Genomic DNA, 27,328 nt, shown 5'->3' with positions numbered 1-27,328 from the left:
GAGAGAGTGAAAGGATCAAATGATAGAGTGAGTGGAGAGGAGGAAGGAGCCAACAAGCAGCAAAGTCGGAGGAAGAGTGACAAGGACGGAATAGACAGCAGGACGACAGGCAGGGTGGAGTGTGACGAGGAGGAGAATGACGTACGTGATAAGGCAGAGTGACACAAATGTCACCATGCTAACCTTTTCATGCACTCACTCTCTCTCCTCTCTACTTTGCCTCTCTTCTTCCTCTCCTTCCAGATCTGAAGCCTTGCAGAGATGGACACCAAATGGGCAGCATGGAAGCCAACATCCACCCTCCAGCGACTAGCTTTCCACACCTAACCGCCTCCACCATCTCCAGCCATCAGCTCGAACCATCCCAGCAAAGACCCCACATGCAGAGTTGAGGACGGACAAGCTAGACTGAGATACCAGAAGCCATCTACAGGAAGTAGAGAAAAGCAGATGGTGACATGCCTCAGAGGAGTTAACTAACAGCAAACCAATCAACCTGTTGAGCATACAATTGACTTTATCTGAAATGAAATAGGCTGCAGTGATGCTTGAGCAATGGTATGGAGCTCTTGGACATTTCTGAATTTATCCTCCGGATATCCTATCAAGATTACGACACTTTCCTGCACACCTCAGAGATGGGCTACTTTTCCAGATTGGCTTGTGGGCAAAAGCGAGTAATTGAAAATCCCCCCTCGAGAGGTTCTGATTTGTTGTGGGGTAGGAGGGCTTTTTTTTGAAGGAACCATTATTAAAAAACAACAACAACAACAACCTCCCTTTTTCCCACATTTTTCCCTTTTTTCTTTTTCACCATCTTTCTCACTCATTGCGGAGAAATACATTATGAAGCAGCACCATTCTTCTTCATTCTCCCTCAGTGACGGAGAGATAGGAGGGCCAGACTGTCCAGAATAGATAACAAGCAAGGAGACTGGCACTGAGGAGAGGAGAAGGGGAAAAATAGAAGGAAACCGGTAGAGAGAGAAAGAAGAAGAGGAAGCAAGAAAAGAAAAATTGAGAATTAACTGGGATTGTTCGAAATCCTCTTGAAGACTTAGAGTCTCTTTCTAATTCGCCTGTGCCGTATCGGAGGGTAGTTAGCACAATGTGCAGGGGAGGGGTCAGGATTCACACCAGGGGGGGCACTTGAGCAGGAGAGGAGGGTTATGTCCCCCCTGCACCTGCCTGGTCTGTATCTTAGTGTTTGGCAGGAAGACAGACTGAAAGATGGCCCGGTTAACAGACAGCTATACTGACAGACGAGCTCTGAGGCTGGTAAGATAGACAGACAGACAGACAGACAGACAGACAGACAGACAGACAGGTACACAGCCTATTCCAAGTGTCAGGCACAGTAGACAGCGTGCGATTCATTGTCATTCTATGCAGTGAGTGAGGAAGAGACAGAGAAAAGGAAAGAAAGCAGAGACAGGAAGAAAGAAGAGGAGCATCCCTGTCTTTGTAGCTTCTGGAGAATCTCACTTAATTTGCATCCACCTCAGTCAGTACTGTGACAAGCCCATGGACTAAAATCAGACTGGGAAGGGAGGGGGCTTCACTAGAAAGGAAATACAGGTTGGAGAGAGAGAGAGAGAGAGACAGAGAGAGACAGAGAGAGAGGGAGGCAGGCAGAGAAACAGAGGGAGAGAGCAGGTGTCGGAAATCCTCCCCTTCATCTGCTTGTCATTTACTCCTTTATGTTCTCTCGTCGTCTGGCGAGGTGATTGGTTTTCTGATGCCGGCGTTCCTCTGCTCATAGGCCCTCCGCAACCCAGAGAAAAACAAGAGGTGAGCAGACAGAGGAAAGCAAAAAAAGACAGCATAAAAGGAAAGGTGGAGTCCCATTTTGATTGACTAATTTTTCACCCTTTCCTTTTCTCATTTGTCAAGATGGGCTGTTGTTATTTTTTCTCACTTTTTTTCTTAAAGTAAGAGATAGAAAGAAGAAAAACACCGGCCCAATCAATCCCTCATTTTCTTTGTACACAGAATTGAACCTCTCCTTCCATCAATTGTTGATTTTTCATGACTTGCTCTAAAGGGATTATTTTCTTCATCTGAGTATAAACACTGGAATCCTCCAGATTCCTTCTATATGTCCTCACCCCCAATGACACAGTGTGAACCCCTCTGACTCCTCCACGGCGTCCCCCCCACAACCCCCTTTGGCTGAAGTGCTAAAACCCTGTGGTCTCAGATCTCAATGCCTGTGTTGAATCACTACTACAGCGATAATATGGGACAACGCTTCTGATACCATCTGATTCATTCTGTAAGTAGGACTCTCTCTCTTTCTATGTGTGTGTATGTATGTGTTCACATGTACTCTGCATGTCATTAGCGTATATTCAGCTCATGTATGCAGAAACTTGGACATGGCCCATCTTTCTGTTGGTTTTATGGTGTCTTCATAGAGGATTTGCTTTCCTGTGCTTCCTCTGCTCCAGGCAATTTGAGCGTGTGTGTGTGTGTGTGTGTGTGTGTGTGTATTTTGATCTTAAAGCCAAGCTTACAACAGCATCACAGTAGTGTCAGAAAGAGGGGAGGTGGTGCCTTTCTCTCTCTGTGTGTGTGTGTGTGTGTGTGTGTGTGTGTGTGTGTGTGTGTGTGTGTGTGTGTGTGTGTGTGTGTGTGTGTGTGTGTGTTTGTGTGCATGCCTACATATTGGTCCTGAGGTTAATTTGAACTAATTAGTGTTGAGTATTTTTGCTTGTCAGAGCGTTTTTTTGGTTCTGTGTCAGTGTACTTGCATTCATTAGGGTGAGATGGAAAGGGGCTAAAACTGAAGAGGGTGAACCAGCTAATGAGAATAACTCTGATGCCCTGACTAGTTCTTTGTTGCCCCCATTTCACATCTAATGCTCTGAGCATTACACCCCGGCTGCATATAATTTCAACCTCCTTTTATCTATCTTTTTATGTGTTGCCTTGGATTCAACCGTATACTGAGACCCAGCCTTTGCAATGTCCTGCACATTACTAAGCCCATCTATCTCCGCAGACACATCCACATCTTTATACACTCCCACAGTCACCAGGCCCTGCACCGGGAGACGCTCAATCAAGATAGTCCCTTCAAACAGACCAATGAACTGTGAATAACGCCATTACACAAACTCCCAGCTCAGAGCGTTAAAGAGACAGAAAGATGGGGAGGGTGGAAAAAAAGGAAGGAAAAAAGCAAGAGATAAAGAGAGAGAATGAAAAACATTCTGTAGATTGAAGAACAAGAGCACAAGGCGAATGAGACAGGAGAGTGTGAGACAGAAAGCAACAGAGAGGAGGACACAAAGAGGAGGGAGGGTGAGAAACAGAGTGAAAAGGGAGTGTGAGGGTCTAGAGGGGCCGCGGAGCAGGAAAAGACCTCTGCTCCATGGAAGCCCTCTGATGGGCTTAGCAAGGCCCCGCTCTGTTCACACTGTTGGTCAGCCTCTCAGAATTAAGATTACTAAATAATACGATTACTGCAGCTGCACACTGATAACACACTGCTGCCGATCCCCTTTGTCACTGTCACAAAACCCAGAGAAGAGAGGAGGATTGGCATATGATGGCATGAAAGGCATGACAGTACTGACTACATTACACTGTCTCAAGGGCCTAGGCTTCACAACATGGCTTCTCTGCTTTGCAGCTGAGTGGAACTGGAAAGACATGGTGTGACTTTTAATATGACGTGACCATAAACAAAAGGATGCTGAGTCAAAAATAATGTTAGCCCAGGTTTTCTCCTCACATTGATGGATGTTGTCATTATGTTCAATCATGTGGCATAAATTGTGACTTTCTCCAGTTGTTAATGTTGCGCTGTCAGCTCCAAAAGGGACTAAAAACAAGCACATTGAAACCTCAGTATATTACCTGATTCCACATGTGTAAACATAAAGTAAGGCTCTAATAGTGAGACATCTGCCCCTTATCTCAATGCTTTACACTGCTTCCTCTGCGTGGGCTATTTGTTTCATGTTTCCACGCTTGACAGCTTTGACACAGATTCCTGCCAAGTTGACCTTGCAGTTTAAAGTGTAATAAAAGCTGAATTCCCAGGCTGTGTTGCACATCGATACGTGTTCTTGTGGTAGCTGATAAATGGTCTCACACCCCTCTGGAGAGGGGGAAAAACAAGCAGGCAGCAGAAAACGCTGTCCAGTCCTGCTCAGCGGAAGTAAAGTACAACCATCTTAAACCCACTGCTCCCAGAGTAGTGAGCTAATATCAGGGTTGGGCTGGGCTCAAACCCCCTCCTACGAGATAGGAAGTATCTGAAGTATTTCTACTCTCCTCTCAGCAGTAGCAACCATTTGGCTGCAGAGCTAAAGATTAGCTTGGAGCAGGAAATAGAAAAGATGCATCTAGCATGTGATGGTATACAAGAGTAACGCATAACAAACCAGAGCAGAGGGCACAAAACAAAATCAATGAAATATGACACACAGCACAAAGATGCAGCTTAAAACAGCCCCAAACTACTGAAAGTTGGCAACCATTCATTTCAGTTACTGTTCCGGTGCAGCACATTTGTCATCTAGTGGAGGTTTCATGTACATGTCATGGAGTGTATTTGCTTCAGTGACATCAAATGAACTTTGACCCCAGGCCCTCCCCAGCTGAGCCTCATAGTAACAAAATAACTGTATGAGTCACTGGATAGAACCAGTACAGCTTCAGTCAAGAAGCATCCATGTTGAATCACATGCACTCTGCTCAGCGAGTGCAGACATGCAGAAACAGAAAGGCAATATGGAGATGATGTGCCAAATTATCAGTTGTGTGTTTGTGTCATTCGTTGTGTGTTTGTGTCCCCTTTTTTAAGTGCTTTTCACAACAGCAGTATATTGTCTTGGTAGAGTATGCACCAATCATTTCACTCGACTTGGTCTAAATTGTGGCAGAAATGCACACGGTTCATAAAATAATCTTTTGCGTTGGGTTTCAGAGCTTCCCATTGCCCCTGTTCGTACTAGTTCCTTTCAGATCAGTGATCCCATCATCCCTCAGGGTTAGATTTGCTAAACGCTGATGTAGATTTTTATTTTCTGGTTCCAATTGATGATATCGTTCCTTGATGATTCTCCACTTACTGTTTATGCACAAACACATTTCCACATTGTCTACATCATCAATCATTTTATAGTTCTTTGGTGGGAACAGCTGTTCTTTTTTCAAAGGTGGTCAGCAGCTGTTATTTCTTTAACTGTGCTGTAATGTAGCAGGGAATGCTTCACTCTTCTCAAAAAGGTACAATTATATTGTGTTATCGCAGGAATAGATAATTGTTATCAACGCTGAATCCATCATTTTCTGTGATTTCTGGCTTTTGCTATCATGCCCCATGATACCTCTTGCGTGGTTGTTCACCCCTGAAGTGTCTCAGACAGCCACTGCTCCAAAGAGAGCCAGGCTAATTTGGGATATGAGATCTCTTCTAACACTGAGCAGCACTTCAGTTTCTTCTGCCTTCAATCCTCCGCCGCTTGACCACCAGCGCGAGGCACTGCAGCCTGCACTAAACCGTTTGCTCCTCATTGCCTAATGGAGCACAAAAAATGACCCTGTTTGGTTAGTCGTTTGTTCACTCCTGCTTGCTTCAGGCTAGCTGACCTTGGGGGGAAAGATTGTGTGTGTGTGTGTGTGTGTGTGTGTGTGTGTGTGTGTGTGTGTGTGTGTGTGTGTGTGTGTGTGTGTGTGTGTGTGTGTGAGAGAGAGAAGAATGACAAGAAATGGACATTAGGACACACATGCCCTTTTTTGTAATGTGCTCCCGGCTGGGCTGTTTGGATGGTCATAAAGTGAATGCCGCTAATGGCCTCTCAGTTAATGGAGTCATTAAGATTGGATTGCAAGAAGATAAAAGCAATGTGTATAATGTGTGTGAACCAGGTGGAAGCATGATTGTTTGTATATGTGTACTGTTACTGTAACCACTTTGTGTATTTCTAGTTATTTAGTGCTTCAGCAGATACACCCAGGAAAACACTAAAGGGGGCAGTGACACTTAGTAGGAAAGGGCAGTATTTTGTCAGTGTAATTGTAATACGGTCTGAGGCTCAGGTGATCAGTTCTGACCCGGGATGTCCTAATCACCTGGCTGGCGAAGGCTCAAAAGTCACAGCTATAATGTCTTACCGCTAGATTGCCGCTGCCTTGTGTGAGTGTCAAAGGTGGCAAGGCTGAAGGGCTTGATTCAAGGTCATTTCAGGACATGTCCCCAAAGGAATATTGCAAGGCTGGCGAAAGGCATTCTGGGTAGTGTTGCGTGTTGTTTTCATGGTGGCATGACTGCCTATTAAGTTTATGTCAATTTCTTGATTCTTACCAGAGGGTTTGCTTATGTCACTGTGCTCATCATGTTTTAAGCTTCAGCTGCGGTCCAGCTTGCCTCATTTAATTGTTGTATTCAATGAAATGCAGCCTCCATTGCACCACAAGGGGAAACTAGTTAGTAGACAGAATTAACATTAAATTACATGATAACATAATTAAAACAGAATAGAAAACTCCTAATTAGCCCAGAGTCAATAGTTTGGCTGCTAAACTTTGTGTATACTCACAATTGTTTTTCTCAACTTTGCAAAGTTTTTTTTTCAAAATATAGGTGTATTTTACTACAGTGTTTATAAATATTTCACACTCACAAATCTTCCCTCACGGGTAATAACCATATTTACCTGTCAAATGGTGTCAGTCCATGTATCAGGAGATCAGAAATGAATTTCAGAGTGAAAGAGCACACCTTTAAATCTTATCAGTTACTAAGCAGGCAAGCCAGTAGCTGGAAAATGGAGTCTCAGCAGGGATGTCATACTGCAATCACTGATCAAACGTGTCTGCAGACCCCTGAGGAGGCCTGTGGGGGTCCTGCTGCAAAATAAGAAAAAATGGTTTAATTTCACTGTTATTTTATTTTAAGATAGGATAGCGAGGGCATATTATTGGAGCTACTGTTGTGAACAGATATCTCATCATCGTTAGTCAACGCAGTATAAACAGTTGTAAATGATATTGATTTTAAATTATATGTGTGTCTGTTTGGGGAGCCTTTTAGTGAAGATGTTTGAAACCCCTATATTTAGACAGTGTCACTAGAGTAGAAGGGCAACATATTTTATTTCAGTGTGAGCTGAAGCACTCTGCAAGCAGTCTTGTACTGTTCATCCACTCTGGTGCAATTCTACATAATTGCTTTTGTGTGAAAAATTGTTCAAAAGTCATTCAGGTAACAGCAATGTCAGCCTTGGTCTAGTGAGTCTATTTTACATTTTAATATTTTACTGTGGATCCTGCTGAGCGGCAGTTTGCCTGACAGTGTAATAATGGCACTCATCATGATATCCATAGGTACCGGTCTCTCTCTGAAGCCGATAATTAATATACGTAGGACTCGGCTCAGCTCTGCTAGACTTGGCAAAACTCCACAGTGGACCTGGATAACAGAATTTCCACATATTTCCTTTAATGTACTTGGACAAAATAACGCTGTTAAAATACTAGTGTAGTTGAGGACCACCCATGTACGCCCTCGCGCCCTCACGCGCTGTCATGATTATTACCCTGTAATCAGTTTTGTAGAATATAACATAAATTATTCATAAGAAATAAAGATTTCACCTCACTAGTCCAGGGATGTCCATGCAAAATGTCTGGTTCCCAGCTCATCTCATGACCTCAACTTGATATCTACAAACATGATGCAGCATTTTCTTAGTAAGTTATACTCAAATGTACAATGTACATTCTAGGATGTTGAAATCACCTACCTGAGAGTTTTTTTCTCTTAAATCATTATCAAAATAGTTTGGTGTTAAATCGTCCTTATTTATGATGTTCCCTAGCTGGATGGACGTCAGCAGATGCATCATTCTCTGTTAAATAATCAGTAAAATGTTAATTCAATTTGCAATGTTGTCACCCATTGGGGACTTTTATATCTTCAATTAGTCATCCACTCAGGTTTTTCCAGCAACCCTTAATAAACACTGTAGTATATATAGTACATCCAGGTAAGGCAAGTCTATTTGTAAAGAACAACAACAATACAATTTAAGATTCCCTCAGAGTATGAGGGCGTGCCACGCTAGCAGCTAGGCGAGCATTATAACTTGTGTTACAAAGTGACGCACGTTCATCACGTAAGTAAAGGCTGGACTACAATAGAGCTGTTTGGAGCAGTTTGTGAACAGTGTTTTCTGTTGGAGATGGTAAGTCCCTTTGGGGTGGACTTTGGGCTTTTTCACTTTGTAAACCTATTAACGGGCACAAAAAGATATATAACACAATAAAGGAAAGGGGAAAAGCCAAAAAACATAATATGAGCACTTTAACGCTAGTGATTAGAGGTTTGCGCATACTTTTAATCGTTGTTCTTTGGGTCCAAAGACAATTCAGACTCAGTGCTTGTATGGGATCCTAGTCATATGGTGATATGGCTATATAAATCTGTGTGTTGTTGAAATAATTATGGTAAGATATTTTGTTGTTTCCCATAAGCTGTGCTAGTGGGGGCATGTAGATGTTGACCAAAAACTTTGCACTGTATTCAGGTGGCATGTGTTTACGGATGCAGTTTGACATGAGGAATTCCACTGAGGAGCAACATATTCAAAAGGGGCACATTTTTTTTCGTAAGTCATTACACTGGATACAATTATTAAACATAAAGGTAACTTCACCTCCTTTCTTATGCACTCTAGCTTTGCTCATGAAACTAAAGTTATAAGAACTTCTGCACTTATCTTGGTCCAGCCAAGTCAAGTCTACTGCTTGACCTGATGTTTAATAAAGCTAAATTTAGTGTGTTAAATGCTAAATATGCCACCTGTGCTTCGTGTTTTTATAGTCTAAGCCAAATTGCATCACCACCTCAATGTTTTGGCCGGTGTCTCATTGTCTCCACTACAATGGTGTTTTGGGATTGTGAGTCAAGAGCCTGTTATCAGCTCCGCCAATCAGAAGCATTAACATGCGAGTCAGTTCCAGCTCAGCTGCCTTGGTCCAAATGTTGATGCGCAGTTGATTATGGGCTACTGCCTGATTTTAAACTGCTGAATATTTAATTGACTCAATGAAACATACTCCAAATGGGCTCATATCATATCATTATAACTGCATTAAAAACAATACCACAGATGTGATTAATTAACTCATTTGTGATTTTATGGGCTTTAGATTTCCACTAACGTGTGATGGATTTGGAAAATATGGCAGCATTTTTTTTTCATTGAGTCAAAACTTGAATGCGATGACAACCCCCCCCACCACTGCCCCCTACTGCAACCACATATACAGAAATGTCACGAAATAGTACAATATTATCTGTGTCATTGCCTTTTTGGATTATAACTTTCAGATGAACCCACATGTAAACTGGTAACCTGTGTATATAATGTGAATTCAGACACCCAGGGAAGGAAGTGTTGCCTGTAGTTAAGCTCATATGGAGGTGTGCGTGACATAAAGTAAAAATGCTTTGCTACAGCAAAGTAAGTCTTTAAACGGTTTGACACCTTCCTGAGGGCGATACATTCATGCCTCACTTAAGCTAAACAATAGCAGCACATCATCCAAGGGGCTCTGCTTCAGTGGTACTTGATATAATCCACAGATGTGTTTGACCAGTGGTTATTTCAACTTGTCCTGATTTATTTACTTGCTCAGGAATCAAAGTCTAAAGCTCGAGTAATTTATCTTGTGCTTTTCTCTGTGCATGCTGTGGCGATTTTTTACTTTCACCAAACCCAGAAATGTTATAGTCACATGAAAACAAAATACTATATGTACATGATTAACTGCTTTTTTTATTACTGCTTTTGTATGTGTGAGCATAAGCGTATTGTATGTCTGTTTATACATACACATCTGATGTAACCTGGGTGTGCATGCATATGCCATGTTTATGCATGCCATGCTTGTACTGTATGTGCAATATAAATGTTGCGTGGGTGTCTTTTCCGTCTGTGTCAAGATGAGTGATTTATCAAGAGCCGTATTGTGCTGCCCGTGTGTGTTTATGATTCCTTTGAATTCCATACATGATGAATTATCTGTGCATTCTGCCGTTGTCACAGTTAGCGCTGGTGTGTGCAGGAATCAATGTATTGCGTATTATCATGCTGAAAGGCACAGATGATTTCAGCCTGCTCATGAGACTTTCTTTGATCTGAAAGTAAAATACTCTGCTGATCTACACAGGTGATACTAGCCTATTAATACCTGCAGACTGCCTCAGCGCTGCTATTGCAGATCTGTAGTAGAAAGTAAAAGTCAGTAGGATAATGTGGGACACAACATATTGTGTGTCTTACTTAGAAGAGGCTTGATTAAAGATGTTAAGCATTGGGTATTAGTGAGCAAATTGTGGATTAGGAATAGATTGTAGGTATTATATACCAGGTGCTATATTGACTTTAATTTGATTTAATGGCAGAAACAAGCTCTAAACATACTACTGACATATTACCGCCTCATACAATGTGTTGCGTATAACCACCGAAGATTATATTTATTGAGCACTGAAAGGTGCTGTGAGCACACCAGGCACACTGGCTTCCTGTTTACCTCTGTGAAGAATTAGGAACTGGTTGATCTTTCTTGGAAAACCTGACACTCTGTGTCCACTTTTCACCTTATTTTTCACCGGTGGCTCCTGCTGGTTTCCTTTACGTAAGCATGTGGGATCTATAATAGCCAGTATCCAGCATATAGCCTGCTACTCTTATTAGGACCACACGACCCCCAGTTAATTAATAGGAATAGCAGTGCATTTAATTGAAAAATTGGAATTAATGACTTCTCTGAAATTTTCAAACTCTGCAAAGTCATCCATTGGGCCGGATTGGACCCTTTGGCGGGCCTGTTCTGGCCATTGGGCCGTATGTTTAAATAATCTGGCCACCTGATGAATGAAAGTCCTATTGTCACTCTTCTTTCAGCTCTGTTTTTGCTCTCCACCAATTTGTAATGCTCCACTATGTCCACCAACTTGTCGCTACCTTTGTCTCTTTGTATCATACAGTAGGGTTTTAGGCTATGTTTAGATGGAAACGATCTGAAAAAGTGTGTGAAATTCGATGTAGTATGCACACCAGGCGGCTAGGTGGTAGTGTGAAGCACTGCCACACAACACCACCAAGTCCGCGCGCCTGCGTAGAACCTTCCTTCTACTTCTCTCCCTAGTAGCGTGAAACCAAAACATAGCGACAAAAGCTGACAATTTTGTCTGGACAGACGAGGAGGTGGAGTTATTGCTCCAAACGACCTTAGATTACAAAGCCACAAAGGCACAACAGGGCGTGGACTGGGAGTCCTGCCAGTCAAAATATATAGAAATATGGACCGAATTTCTTCAGCAGTATCCTGTACCTGGAGGAACGTCATATCCACACGAGAAAGACGCTATCTGTACAAGTCAGATATCATCAAAGCTGAAAGCCATCTGGACCAAGTAATCACTCTATATTTTGATTTATGTAACGAAATATGGGGTGGGTTGCCAGCCACCACAACAATAGAGGCTGTTGTTGAAACGTGTTGTGACGTATGGAAATAATCAGACATGTTTGTTGTTATTTTCCTGTACTGGCCCATGCCTGTGAAGTAAACGCGTATGCGATGAGAGCCACCGTGAGCAGATCTGAGCAGACTTTTGCGTTTTTACCCTTCAGACAGGAACGCGACGGTGGAGCGTTTTTAAGATTTCCGCTCTGGAGGGTGGTTTCACTTTTTAGCGTTTTTAAGCCCCGAAAACGCCGTCACCGTCTAAACGAAAGGCACATCTGATAAAATAGTTTGTCGTTTTCACCCACGAGCGTTGTCGAGTAAACAGGGTCTTAATGTCTTTTTGCTGAAAACAGCTGTGTGCTGCTTTTGGAAACAACGCTGATGAGAGCAGTGAGAGTGAACCAAAACAGTACAGCCAAAACAATGAGAGGGGACCTGCAGAGTCATGTGATTATTCTCTGTGTCAGAACTTCAAACGACCCGTTTCACATTATATACAGCAGATTTAACTGTACTACTAGGAATAATCTGCATAATACATGAGAAAATAAGATGTTGGGGCTTGTAATCTTATTGTATCCTATTGAAAATACACCCCAGGTAGCTAATTAGTAGTTATGTTTTCCCAGTGTTTACCTGACAATGTCAGACCTTTGACCACTCCGACAATTTGCACAGCTATCATTTGCACTGCCTGAAGATTTGTGTAACCTCAGCCCCTGATAACACCATTTTCCAATTTCGCCATCTAGTCTCAATGGGACATAATCAGTAGCGAGCAGTCGGCCGGTGGCACTTTCCGGTGATATCCTGTCCACAATAATAACAACAACGTCTCATAAGGAGATAACCTGCCTTATTGCTCAATGGATTTACATACAGCAGGTAATCATTGTGACCGCAGGCTATCTGTGACTGATGGTGTGTGTCAGCACTGTACATGCAGCCTTTGTTTTCATTTGGCAATCAGGCCTGTCGAGCCATGCTGCTACAGAGATCAATGTACCATTGTGTGTGTGTGTGTGTGTGTGTGTGTGTGTGTGTGTGTGTGTGTGTGTGTGTGTGTGTGTGTGTGTGTGTCACACACCTTAATGCTTACCTGTGGGCCATCCTCCTTGCTGCGGCCATGTATCCATCTCACTCAGTGTTGCTGTGAAGCAGATAAAAAACATAGGGCTCTTTTCACGAGAGACCAAGCCATTACAACAGCAACCTACTCTCCCACTAAGGCTTTGATATTAAAACACTGTCATACAATATTCCATTTTAAGAGCCATATTCAGAAATATGCTAATAAAGAGAGGAAGGGGCGGACTAACTCTCTCCCTATCCTCCACTTTCTCCTCCGACCACCTTCTCCAGCTCAGGCCACTGCTTTCTCACGAGAACATGAAGGTACAGCGAACAGAAGATTGAAGATGTAAGGAAAGCAATCAAAAGAAGAAAAATGAGGAAGGTGTGGTGAGCGAGAACAATTGACAAGGAAGACAGGAATCAAACAAACAAGCGAGCCCAGAACAGCCGTATTTTGTTTTGCTCTGATCATAAGCCAAAATCTGAGAGTGTGCTTGTGTCTGCATGTGTTTGTGTGTGTGTGTGTGTGTGTGTGTGTGTGTGTGTGTGTAGGTGCCTGCACGGCAGCTGCTGAGTTGCTGTGTTTATCTGTGTGAAAGCTTTACGGTAAATAAAGCTCAGGTCCTGGCAGGGACACAGGTACAGCAGGCTGGGCCAAAGGAGAGCTACTGTAACTCAGGAAGAGAGAGAGAGAGAGAGAGGAAGAGTGAAAGGAAGAGAGCAACTCTCTTGAAAGTGCCAACCGGACAATCTTTTGAAGTGGCAGATATTGGCATATCATGAATAAACATGAGCAATGTTTGCTTTCGAGCAAAGCAGAGCCGAAGGTGTGAGGCTCATTAAAGACCAACAGGCCATGTTGATGAAGAGAACTGGGGCCACGATCATTTACTGCACTGAGAAGTGCTGCAAGTTCATCCGATAGTATTTATCATTTTAACCCAAGTATTCGTCTAATCGTGCATGAACTGATGAGAAAGAATGGAGGCACTAATTAAAAAGAAAATTCCCAAAGTGCACCGTGTAGACGTATGATCATCTACTGTATTATCTATTCATTGCTCAGTATTTCAATATAACCTAGCAATTATGTTTTCAACTACTTAATGATACTATTATTAAGAAATTTATTAAGAAAACCAATCATCTTTAGAGTTTCACTATAATGCCATTTTGTAGGGATAGGTTTCCCATTTCTTAGTTGCTGGAATCAAACTGATGATAATGTCTATTATTGCTGATAACGATAACGCAAATTACATAACTTTTCCTGCACTTCCACTCCAAATCATAACTCATCTATAGGCACTTGGAATATTAACCCAGTGCTCCCTCAAGGCTGAGAATCCAGTATGAACCAGCACCTTATGAGCCCATGCAGCCCTGTGCAGCGCTGGTGTGATTAGAAACCCTGCCTGGTGAACTTCTAATACACTCGCTGGAGTTTGATAGCCTCCAGTATGGCAGGCTGCTGGTTATGAATAACCCTCTGCATAACCGACCCTCCCCCACATCACACAGTTTTCACTGCATTTCCTTCAGTGTTATAGGGTGTGCACTTTAAGTTTTGTTTCTTGCTAACTGAATACATGTCAGAGCATAGGATTCATCTGAAAGCATCAGAGGAATCAGTAACAGCCTGTCTTTCTGAGGCGGATCTGGGTGGAGATTAAACAACATCGGTTAAAGGGAGACGGGAGGGTAAATGTGTTTTTGTCTTATAGGCATCTGACAGCTCCTTCATAATAGTTTTTATTTTTTTTATAATTATTTTGTATTATTTCCATCAACAAGTAATACATATACCAGCATACTGTGTAAGCTGTGTGAGCTCCTCCATAATAGTGAGCTAATCCTTTTTATGCTGTGTGTGTCTGTCTGTCTTCCTTTCCTACACACATTGGCAACATCCAAACACGTACACAGATTTACCACCTGTATGCAGACACACACACACACACACACACACACACACACACACACACCAATGGGCACACACACGTGCATTCATAAACACACATATTAACAGTCTTGGCTGATTTGATGAATGGAGAGGCCTTTGAACTGTTAATAATTCCTCAACGTGTTTCAACATTTCAACTTGACATCTGTCAAAACTGCTCAGGCCACCGCAGCCAAATAAATGTGTGAGGAAAGGAGTGTGTGTGGCTACTCCTGGCACATCACTACAAGCTACTTAGACCCCAAATTCACTCATTGTAAGTGCTAATGACAGGTGTCCCCTTATATTTGGTTTGCGGTTTAGAAACGCTGCCAAATTCCTGCCATCACTGCGCTGCGGTGTGCAAATATTCTGTAGTATGAGGTCTTATCTTATCTTTTGCTGCACACTTGTTCAACTCATTAAAAATTAATTGACATGTGACATTTGATAACCATTGTTGAATCACTTTAATGACATTGATGTGACAGACTCAATTTAGCCAGTTAGGCTGCATCAGAGTAAGAAGTCACTTTGTCCCTCCCGTCATTATCTTCCTCGTCGCATACTGTGATTGCACTGACCAATTAAAACAGATTAACCTCCCATCCAGTTTGCCCCCTTCTGCCACCAAATTGTTGTCATTTGTTGAGCATCATGGCTGCCCAGGCTCACTCTTTGTTTTTTTGTTCAAGTCTGTTCGGGCTGTCGAAAGTAAGAATTGTGTTACTTGCTGTGTGATAATGCGGTGCTCTCTGTTTCTTTCGGCTCTGTATTGAAATCTTGATCCTGTCCCCCTGCAGTGGCTATCTCCCTCTGTATCTGAAGAACTAATAGTATCTCCCTCCCCCTGTGAATTTCCTCCTTTCCAGCTGAATTATCCATTCTTCCCCTATTGCTCTCTTTCTCAACTTACAGTATTTCCTCTCCTCTTTATCTTCTCCCCTTATTTCTCCTTCACCACTACATTTCCTCCATCTTGCTCTATCTGTCTTACTCTCCTACCTTTTCCTTTCTCTCCTCTATCATACTCTCAACCTCAATCACTCTCTTTTGTCTCACTTTAGTTTAACTCGGTATCCTAAAGACGCTTTGCATGTCTCTGGCCAGGAAGCATCCGAGTGTAACCTGCTAAATTGGAATGTTATGGTGAGGCAACACACACGCATGAGAAACTCTTGAGTTAATGGACAATTTACCTCACCTCATTGTTATTGCCTTTACATTCATTAAGCCCCCTCTGCCTCTCTTTATCTTTCTCACACTCACTCATTTTATTCCTTCATTCTCTCCTATCTTTCGCCACCCTGGTTGTCTTCATCCTAAAAGACTGGCTGCATTCTTCTTCATTGTGTCCGTCCTATACTGTATGTTTCCTGTGGCTCTGGTGTTTGCCTTTTCCCTCTTCTGCTCTCTGTCCCCCCTCCGGCTTGAGCTGTCCAGCCTGGTTCCTCCAGCACGCTGGAGTAAATGGTAAAATAATGGTAACAGCCAGCCATAAATCAACCCAATTGAAAAACATCACCATTATAGTCTCCCTCTCTTTCCCTCCCTCATCTGCTCTTTTCTGTGCCCTTCACCTTTGTTCCAGGAGCGAGGTGGGGAAGGAGACTATTAGCAAGTGTTGTGGTGGAAAACAGAGGCTTCCAGTGAAGGTGAAGGATGATGGAAAAAAAATTGAAGCACATGCGTTACTGTGTATGTGTTTATTTGTTTCTGTGCACATGCGTTTGTGTAGTTATTGAGTTCAGAGAATGAGAATGAGATCTTTAAGCTGTTATGGGTGTGTAGATGTTCTGTCCTGACCAGAAGCTTAGTGGAGAAGGCTCATGCGAAAGGAAGAATATCCTTGTGTCAGCACATCTGCAATCTGTGTGTGTGTGTGTGTGTGTGTGTGTGTGTGTGTGTGTGTGCGTGCGTGTGTGTGTGTGTGCGGCGTGTGTGTGTATACGCGCGTGCATTACAGGCTTAAGGGGGGGAAGAGAAAAATGCGTCACTGTGAGACAGATAGCACAAAATGGTAAAAAGAAAGGAGTGATAGTGAGAGATCATCATGGTAGTTAGAAATTTGCAACAATGGGTGGTGTGACGCGTTAAATGTTATATGGCAGAGAGACATACATTTTGTAGACACACAAGTCTACTCATTCATAGAAGACAAATGCATTGATACACCCACACACACGCTCCCACATATTTAGTTACAGCAGCTGATTGCAGGCAACGGTGCAATGTTCAAGCTTTATTGGACCAATAAAATAAAAGCCGGTGTCAGGCAGAGTCCTGTCTGGGTTTGGTTGCTGTGGTGAATCATTTTCACTTTCTTCTGGTGGTATCTAGCCATTCAGATAGTTTGATCTCCCAAGATATCTGCTCCTGACATTACTGCCTCCTCCCTAATGCTGTGTTGGGGAATCAGATTTTTGATTTTGCAGCAATAAAATAATAGCTTTAAAAAATTCAGCAGCAAAGTGTTCCAATTACTCTGGATGATCCACAGACTTTAGTGAACAGTTTTCATTGGAACCACTTTCTAACCAAGAAATAGTCACTAAACGACTGACAGTAAGTTCCAACCACCCAAAGCCAATACTATCGAAATCAAAATAATCTGATAAAAAAGTCATTATCCAAATTTTCTCCTTTCTGAAAGTTATGTTATTATATTATTGGATTGCATTACTGATTATTACATGTAAGCAGCATTTGGGTACTTTCTGAACTGTTCCATCCATAATAATATATTCAATATACAGTAATTTAACAATGTGATTACATGTTTTTAATTAAAGTTTTATTTTGGAATGTAACAGGTGACTATAGCTGGCAAATTTAAGTGGTTGAGTTAAAAGTCAAATCAGCCAAAAAGCGTCAAATGTACTGTAGCTTACAACTCCTGCACACTTGACTGAACCACATGTGCAGTGACACCTCTTTGCAGATACACAGGCCTTAACGCATCCTTACGGACTCCCAGCGCAAAGGCCACGCTGCACAGAGGTGCTGACGGCTGTCATGTTATTTTTCCAGGGAGGCTGGAGGATTGGGTTGTTACCAGCAGGATGAGCCGGAGGAGTAGAGGAGAGGGAGGAGAAGAGAAGGGAGGTGGAGTAGGGAAAAATGTTTTTTCTTCAAATTTTTTATCCAGCTCTTTTACAATGAGTGACATCTAATATTGCAAAGTGATCAAGTGCACAAAAAGCTTATTTTTTTTTCTTTGTTAAAGATGTAGGCATTTGAAATGATCCATAACGCTTTACAATATGGTACACAAAAACGAGTAGTTACTAAGGAACGACCCGATGATTAACAAATTGTTAATGAGTTCCTGAATAACTCTGACATGTAATAGATAATAATTAGTTACTAGAGAAGAGACTGGGAGATAAATGGTCCTCTTTGGACCATTGCTGGATTGCAATTGCTGGGCATGAATTTGTTTTATACGTGATCTTGAATATATATTTTGATTAACCTGAAAAAAATACTGTTATTAATATCCTGTTGTTAATTAACCAGCTCCAATACAGAAGGATCAACTTCAGGTTGCGAGGTATTCCCATAAAATGAATACACAGAGGTGTGGAATAGAGTATGTAAATGATAGTGGATGCAGAGTGGTTGATGAGATGAAGATGAGGGTTGTGTAGACGGTGGAACGAAGGAGAGAGGGAGTTAGGAAGGGGCAAAAGGAGGAAGCTGCCCAGGATGAGACAGGGGAGAGAAGTCAAGATTGAGAAAAGCAAGAGGGAAATCTGATGATAGGATGAAAATAGGCAGGGTGGGGAGGAAGGGTGGAGGCATGTTGTGAAGGAGTGTGGAAAAGGATGGATTGTTGGAAGGAAAGAAAGGAGGGGGATTTGTCCTCCATCCAGCAGGAGTGTGGTCTTCACTGGCCCCTGCGGCACCGTCCTCCCAATTTCTATCCCTTAATCAAGAAGAACAAAGATATGCATGTTATTAAAAATCAGGCCTGTCAAAGAGAGCAGGGGAGAAAGGGAGAGAAATAAATAAATAATGGAGAGATAGTAGAGTATAAATATAGTGATATCCTCCAGGCATGTTCTATCTATCGCTCTTTTTTCCTCGACCATTAAGGAATTCTTCGCTCTCTTTCGCCTCTCTCTTTCAAATAAAAATGAAAGTGTTGATTTTCACTGTGTGCCTTCACCATGTCTCCACATCCCATCTCCGACTGCCCATCTCTTTTTTTCCTTCTCATTTATATGCTACTGTTCTGTGACTGGCTTTATCTCACAGTCTTATTAGGTTTGTTCTCATTCGCTGTCCCTCACCTGTTCTTCATTTTTCTCTTATACTTGGCCGCTCCTTCCTCTATCACACCATTAGTATATGTGATGTCAAGCTAATCACTCTGCCACTGTTTCTCTCTGCTTCTCTTCCCTCTCTCTGTCCCTCTGTGGTGTGAAAGTGATTATGATGGCACACACACTGGGTGGTGTGTATGTGTGTGTGTGTGCGTGTGTGTGTGTGTGTGTGTGTGTGTGTGTGTGTGTGGGTGTGTATATGTGTGTGTGTGTGTGTGTGTGTTTGTGTGTGTGGGAGTTATGATGATCATGCATGATGAGAGACAGGTGAATGGTGAGGCACGGGGTGCGGCTACAGACTGAGGCGTCAGTGTGTATCTCTTATCAGCAGTATTTAGTAGCGGATGTGCTACCCCAGCGTAGCTCAATATGGAATTATACAATATTTACATCCCAGGATAATTAGAGGGCTGCAGTCAGCTGTGTCAACAAGACATAGGCACACTTAATTGCATGTCACATGTTTGGATTTAGTCAGACTTTAATATTTACAGTGGTTTGAGAATGATCTGTTTGTTCAGTAAGAGTGAAGCAAGACTCAAGCTGTGTCCCTATTCCATACAATATAAATGGTGAGTACATTTTTCTGAGTATCACACCCCCCCCCTCCCGAAATGACTTTGTATTACCAATTTAATCAATTCGGTCCAGTAACATTTGAAAAATCTAGAAGAGCATTTTGATTTAATTATTTTATCCCATTAATGTGTGTGGGGAGCCAACAGGAAGTCAGCCAGCTAGACCAGTGGAGTTGTTTTTTTGGCAAATGTGCTCAGTTAGCTAACATTAACTGGAATGAATGGGGCACCATTAGTGAACGCATTATTAAATTCTTATTAATACATCCATGTGATGTACTATATTCCCAATGCAATGCACAAAGGAAATGGAGGCGTTAAACACAAAAAAAGAGTTCATTTTAGTAGAGCTCCCTGCTGGGGTAGAAGGCACGGCCTGTTGCACTTATACACACAAATCATTCCAGATCCAATATTTACCCACAACTGAATGGTAATTTGAATTTGAAATAAAAAAAAATTACAGCCCTACTAGTATTGAATTATATGAGGTTGTAAACACTTATTATGAACCAGACAACAAAATAGTGGGGGAAGAGTAGGGGGAGGGGAGTTATAATTTGGCTTGAGGGTGGCACCAGAGCAAAGGCCATATTGTTACATAAACATGAGGGTTTAGCGTTCTTTGAGTGTCCATTTTAGCACGTCTCAGACTCTACTTCCCCTTAACTTTGATCAGACTAAGCCACAGCTATATGTAAAGTTCAGATAATATTCCCTAATGTTAGATTGCTAGCACATAGCATAGCTTGATAATAAAGACATTTAGAATTTAGTTCAAAAGCTCTGCAATAGCTACCTTTGTGAAGCTGTTCTGTTGTAGACCCAATAGTTTTATAATACTATATAGTTCATGTTATTGTGTTGACCCCAGTATTTGCCATAATGTTTGAATCAGTCAACTCTTCTACCTCTATATGTGACAACACAGTCAGGGTGTTGAGCACTTTGACCTTTGTTAACAAACTCCTTTGTTACCATTTATGAGTTTACAGAGGTTTGGTATCAGTATTTGTTCTCTGAAAGCACATAAACTGTGTGCTCTTTCTCTGCCCTGTTTAGCCTCTCTCTATTACACACACACACACACACACACACACACACACACACACACACACACACACACACACACACACACACACACACACACACACACACAACATGTACCTGCCTGACACAAACCATTTATTCCAATATATAAACAATCTACCAAATGCTGCTCAGGCTTTCCAGCAGTATTTATGATTTTCCTTCTATGACAAATGGAACATTTGTAGGACAAGAAATAAGCAGATTGCAGGAAAGCAAGTCTAATTTCTAGCATTGCTCCAAAGCTGTACAGTTGATAGGCCCAGGTGCAGAATATGATTGGTTTTCTAATAGGTAAGGTGGCGTGAGGCACAATGAGGATGTGGGACCACCTGGGTTTGTGTATGTGCACATGTGATTCATGACATGTTTGACAGCAGTGCCTATATGTGTGTGTGTGTGTGTGTGTGTGTGTGTGCAAGAGTGTGTAGCTGCGTTCGCCCTTTGTTGTGCTCATTAGGCTATTATGTGAATGGTATGTGCTCATTACCAAGTGAAGATTCAAACGAGCTGCCATACTATCCAGCATATGGTCACTGAGGAAGGTAACAGAGATTATGCAGCACATGACGGTCGTCTTGTACCATGAGTGGTCAAAACGCTAAAGTCACGCTAAGAGGAAAGGCTTTTGTAGAACAGGTGCTCAAAATCAAATTACAAATTAAAAGCTGAGTGGTGGTGACGTTAAAGTCATGCGACTGTGACGTGTTTCCGTAAAGCCTAAAGTTGGCTTTTTACTTATGCTGATTGCATTTACGCTTCAAAAATAGTGGTGTTCATTTGTGAAGATTATCTTGCTGAACAAAACGTGGTAACACTTTAAGGTACACAAAAAAGTAGGTAGTTAATGACTAACGAATGACAAACGAATGAGGAATGAATGAGTAACGAATGGTTAGTTAATGATTAGTTACTGATTGACTGTGATTCAAGCACTAATGATTAGTTACTGTTAAACAGACTGGTAGTTACTGTTAAATGAATGAGTAACGAATGAGGAACTACTGGTTAGTCAATGATTAGTTACTGATAAACAGACTGTGTGTGTGTTACTGTATTAATGAATCATTAGGAAATCTGTTAATGGGATTTATAGTAATAAAAAGAATAGACATGATACAGGATGATTCTCATAATATATTTTAATAATGATATTCACAAAACATTAACATTGACAAACAAGGTATATTCTGTAGCATTGACATTGTTGAAGGCTTAAAGGCAATTGCCTTGCTGCTGCAGGGCAGAGTGGTGGTTGATTAACCACCACTCAGTACCAATGGTAGTGAATGCTTAACTAATCATTCGTTAATGATTAACCACCACTCAGTACCAATGGTAGTGAATGCTTAACTAATCATTCGTTAATGATTAACCACCACTCAGTACCAATGGTAGTGAATGCTTAACTAATCATTCGTTAATGATTAACCACTCAGTATGATATCTCACTGTCTCCAGGTACGCAAAATGCTTAACTAATGGTAGTGAATGCTTAACTAATCATTTGTTAATGATTAACCACTCAGTATGACATATCACTTTATCTCCAGGTACGCACAATGCTTAACTAATGGTGGTGAATGCTTAATTTATCATTCATTAATGATTAACCACTCAGTATGATGCATCACTTTATTTGCAGGTACGCACAATGCTTCAGGTAAATAATGGTTAGGTAATCATTTGTTAATAAGTAGCAGCTAACTAAGGATCAATCCTTCTTTGGTCTTTAACTACCGCTCAACAGCGCACGAAACCCAGGGTGGCAGGATTAAAGCATGCCCTGCAGCAGCATACAATTGCCTTTAAGCCTTCAACAATGTCAATGCTACAGAATATACCATGTTTGTCAATGTTAATGTTTTGTGAATATCATTATTAAAATATATTATGAGAATCATCCTGTATCATGTCTATTCTTTTTATTACTATAAATCCCATTAACAGATTTCCTAATGATTCATTAATACAGTAACACACACACAGTCTGTTTATCAGTAACTAATCATTGACTAACCAGTAGTTTCTCATTCATTTAACAGTAACTACCAGTCTGTTTAACAGTAACTAATCAGTGCTTGAATCACAGTCAATCAGTAACTAATCATTAACTAACCATTCGTTACTCATTCAAAAAACAGTAACTACCAGTCTGTTTAAAAGTAAATAATCATTTGTGCTTGAATCACAGTCAATCAGTAACTAATCATTGACTAACCATTCATTACTCATTCATTCCTCATTCGTTAATCATTAACTTCCTACTTTTTTGTGTACCTTATTGTAAAGTGTTACCCAAAACGTGTATTATAAACTTCTGTTTGCCACAGCTGGCCTGTGGTAATCCTTAGGATAAAGACTGGAAGTAACGGCTAGCCAGGCTCAGTCTAAAGTTCAACATTACGCCTACCAGCACCTTTAAAGCCCAGTAATTAAGACATTGTATCTTGTTTGTGTACCTTGTGCCCATACACAAACTAAAATGTATAAATGACAAGTTGTTTCCCAAAACATCAAACTATTCCTTTAAAGGTTACCAGCCTGATAGACTGAGGCTGATGGAGTGGCGAGCTATAAATGGACTTGTCAATCTCCAGTCGAGACATAGCTGTAACAATGGCACCACAGAGGATCAAGGCATAAAAAGAGGCAAAGATAAACATAAGGAAGGATGAGGAAGAAACAGTTATGATAATGAACGTATAAAACAAACAATCAATGAGCATGTTTTAATTTTTCAGAAAGACAGATGCAATAAACCCTCAATAGGACATTGCATTGATTTACAAAATGTGCGAAACATAACCGAATATGTAAACAGAAAGGTTGTTAGGCATACATTAAATTTAAACAGAAATAATCGATTATGGCCCGGCTGATTAAAGATGCAACATTGTCCATGTCCACGATTCGATGCATTGATTATTTGATTAATTTCAACACCTCTAGCTTGAATACCACATAAGGATGCCTCCTTATTGAACTCCTATTTGGAAATCAAAGTGAGTATACAGTAAGTCAGTCTCAATAGATAATTGCACTTTATCTAGTGGGTTTATTGGTGGTGATTTTGAAAATGATTGTTCCATTAAGGGACTATTAAGATTTAAATTGAAGTAGGTCTACCAAGCTACTGCACTCCGGTGTGGTGGTTGTTACCTGCTTAAACCATGTCAGCTCCACAGAGCCTCTGGGCCATTGCCAAAATTAGGAATTTCTGGCTTTGGTATCTGATGGCAATTCATCCAATTTCAGGGTTTAAAACCTCCCATCAGACACCATAAAGTGATGTCAAAGATGCTAATCCTCTGTTCTCCTACAGTCAATGAGTCCAGCCAATCACTACCTTCTTTCTCTCTCTCTGTAGTAGCTGCTTGGCGTGCTCTGGATTTGTCCTCATTTGCAGACATGACTAATGCATGGAACACACAATATACCTGCTTGTCAAAGCAAGCTAGACTTGTGTGGGCGAGAGCGTTGTCATATTTACCTTTTGTATATGCTTAATAAAATAATGTGATCTGCTAAATATACATAAGCCTGGATTATAACACACACACACACACACACACACACACACACACACACACACACACACACACACACACACACACACACACACACACACACAGATTTTCTCATCTCTATGTTGATTGTCCTTCACCTGATGAGTGTGTCTACGTAGCGGTGCTGAGATTCCTGTGGTTTGCTGATGTTCCATCATAGCGTTCCCTCTCAGTGAGCCGGCACTTCGCCACAGGGCTGGTCACGCTAATAAAGACCCTTTGAACTGAACCGAATTGACTTGAGAGAAGCAGAGAAAGGGGGAGGAGGAAAAAAAAAGAGAAAGAGAAATGGAATTAGGAACACAGACCAAAAGAAAGAAAGAGATAATGAAAGGTTTTGTCGTCTAGGTAAAAACCTGCCATTTCTTTCTGTCGCCCATGCTAACATTAATAATTAAAGGCTAGGCAGGCTGGATGGGGTCCCTAGATAAGGGCAGATAACGTCCTTAGATAATGCTTGTTTCAACCTTTATTTTGATTTTTAAGGTCGTACTCAAGGGGCTTTTGACATCTGACATTTGAAAGGAGTATGCAGTGGACTTCACTTTGGCATTTTATTAGTATTTTTTGGGGGGGACAGTACATTGAAGCTAAAATGTGAAGAGAGAGTAATGTGACACAGGCCTGATTTGAACCCATTTCTGGCTCTCATGTCAGTACTGGAGCATTGCCAGACTTCATGTTGTGCCCTCCTCTCCAGTCATTCTGCACCTCTAACTGTTCCTACAATGACAACGGGAGTCTTCAAATTCCATCGCCCTGATGTTGTATAATACTTACTGTTGTCTGTTTCAAGTCACATTCTGACAAAATGCTGTTGAAATTGATTCTTAGAGATCCGTGTTGAATTTGTTTTAAACCTGGTTCCAGTTTAGCTATAAGGTTATCATAAGAACCAGACAATATGTCAATCAAACAGTCAATTATGGCACAACAAGACATCAACGAGAGAAATGAAACCTACAGGCTATGTATGCAATGCATTAGTTACTTTACCACCTATGAAGCAATGTAACATCTTGTGTGTGGGCCTGTGGCAGATTCAGGCCTGCAGAGGCTGTCTAGTCCGACTAATGAGGATGGAGAGAGAGGTCAGAGATGATAGCCAATCTAAATAAGGTCCTTGATATGACTTTAACACTGTGTCATAGTGTGTCACTCTGTATGTATGTGTGTATGCTTGGAGGTGATGTCCTCCCACCTTCCTGCTGTTATGTTATGACTAGCGTCCTCGCTCCGAGCCCACTGTCAACGGGAGGTGTCATCGACGCGGCGCAGCCATCAGGGCACTGCCGGCTGCATTCTGAACACTGATGGAGATGAAAACACCTTAAAAAACTCACAAGTATTTAAATGCACCAATACACACACATCTGTGTGTCTCATGTACTCCTTACTAGGCATTCTGCGAGCATAGACAAATACAGGACACGTACATGCTCCCACGTGCACGCACATGCTTCCTGCTCTGTCAGTTTTCCCACTGGCCGTTGGTGAGTGTCCTTGTTATGCAAACTCATAACAAAACACTGTCTTAAACTGTGAGTGTGTGTCAGCTCACCTGACAGGAACAGAGGGCGGTCTTCCTCCCTCACTATCCCATTTTCCTTTAGTCCAACCTCATTCATCCTGAGGCAGACTCTTTACCACGACACTTAAATGCAACTGAAGTTGACATATACTCACTTAACATTGACACATTTCTTTTACTTATGTAGTTCCTCTGTTACACCTGCCACTGATGTATTTGTAACATATATATAAAACAGAATTATAGACCAGTTACCAGGGTACACTGGACATGTAATTGCTTACCTTAAATTGATACTTTTTGTTTTCAGGAAATCTGTAATTTTCCCAGCTCAGCGGGACTCTGAGTGGAAGCATGCCTGTCTGTCTAACATGGCATGCAGAGAACTATTTTGGCACGCTATCTATGCTTTAACAAAGGGCTTAGCAGCCACAGCGGAGTTGTTAAGAAGCATTGTAGCAGAATGTTAACCAATACTGTGATGCCAACAGGCCTCATTGTAAGTGTAGCTGTCAGGAAGAACAGGAACTAAGCCCCACACTGGGGCCTGTTTCAAGCGCACACCAGATGAACGGCTGTTAAAGAAGACGGTGCCTTGCAAAAGAACCCAAGTGACATTTGAACACTTCCGGGGTCCCCGGAGTTGTTGTTGAAAACATTTCCTGGGCGGAGGGAAGGGATTTGAAAATCTGCTGTTATTAGGCATATTTTGTGATGATAATGGGTACATTTGTGTGTAGGCTGTCACAAAACACACTGAACACAGCATCTCTTTGGTGTGCCAGTATTTACAGATACATCATGGTTAGTGTATGTTTCAGTTTCCCCATGAAATGTATGTTAGCTCCTCTGAATCTTAATAATGAAATCACGATTGTTTAAAGCCATATGCTGCTTTTCTTACTGCCCCAACAGCTTGTATATAGTTTTTCAGCTGTTGTTGTTTTAGCCTGCAGGCCCTTGTGATGGGATCATTTAAGACTTATTCGCTTCAATGACAGCGAGAGTGACACCTCCCTTAATGTGTCCACATATAGAGCAGTGTAAGGGGAATTCGCTGTGTCACATTTAGAGCCACTCTCACCTAGCAACCCTATTATTTGAATGCATTTCTTGCAGTCTGACAGGCTTTACTGTACCGTATACGAGTTGTTTAAGTTGTTTCCACAGCTGCAGCATTGGGGTTGTTTCTGCAGCTCCTGACACAGAAGCTATAATGAAAGAGACCCCTTCTTTTGAAGCACTGCTTCTCATATAATGGCTTAATTCAGGCAGGAATGGAATTTGCTGCACATACGGATGTGAGACCTGCTGGTCAATCATAGCAACTCACATAGCAACAAGACCTGCGTAGGACAACTGAAATAGATGAGATGAATCAGTAGCAGTGCTTTACTCTTGGCATGCTTTATCTCCTGGCCATGGCAGTGCCTTTGTAATCACTGTTTGTCAGTTTGTCTCCACATTCTGGGGTGGACAACATTGCCAAGAAAAACACTGTGGACAAAAGAAGCTAATGTGTAATGGGAATAATACATAAGAAAAATAATGATTACAACATGCACTGTTGCTTTCATCTGAGAGCACAGCCTTCACTTCTTAAGCTAGAGAGGACACAAACAACTACAGGAGGGCAGCCACTTGCAGCGATGCCATCGGTTAATCCGTATTTTTACATCCCTGATTGCCCACCATGTGTACAGATGTTACAGCTGAAG

General features: G+C 41.6%; 1 protein-coding gene across 3 annotated transcripts in view; it reads left to right on the top strand.

Annotated features, from left to right (window-relative positions):
* Positions 1 to 2,157: 2,157 nt before the first annotated feature.
* The window catches only part of grik5 (glutamate receptor, ionotropic, kainate 5), a 74,869-nt gene continuing 49,698 nt past the window's right edge, over positions 2,158 to 27,328 (top strand). For all 3 annotated transcript variants that reach the window (XR_013502109.1, XR_013502110.1, XM_078252525.1), the window contains exon 1: positions 2,158 to 2,275. The gene's annotated coding sequence lies outside the window, so the exon portion shown is untranslated. The remainder of the gene's footprint in view (positions 2,276 to 27,328) is intronic.

The sequence above is a fragment of the Sander vitreus genome, chromosome 6, assembly GCF_031162955.1.
Source record: "Sander vitreus isolate 19-12246 chromosome 6, sanVit1, whole genome shotgun sequence".
Classification (NCBI taxonomy): domain Eukaryota; kingdom Metazoa; phylum Chordata; class Actinopteri; order Perciformes; family Percidae; genus Sander; species Sander vitreus.
Note: the sequence above shows the minus strand (reverse complement) of the source record. Positions and strands in the feature narration are given on the sequence as shown.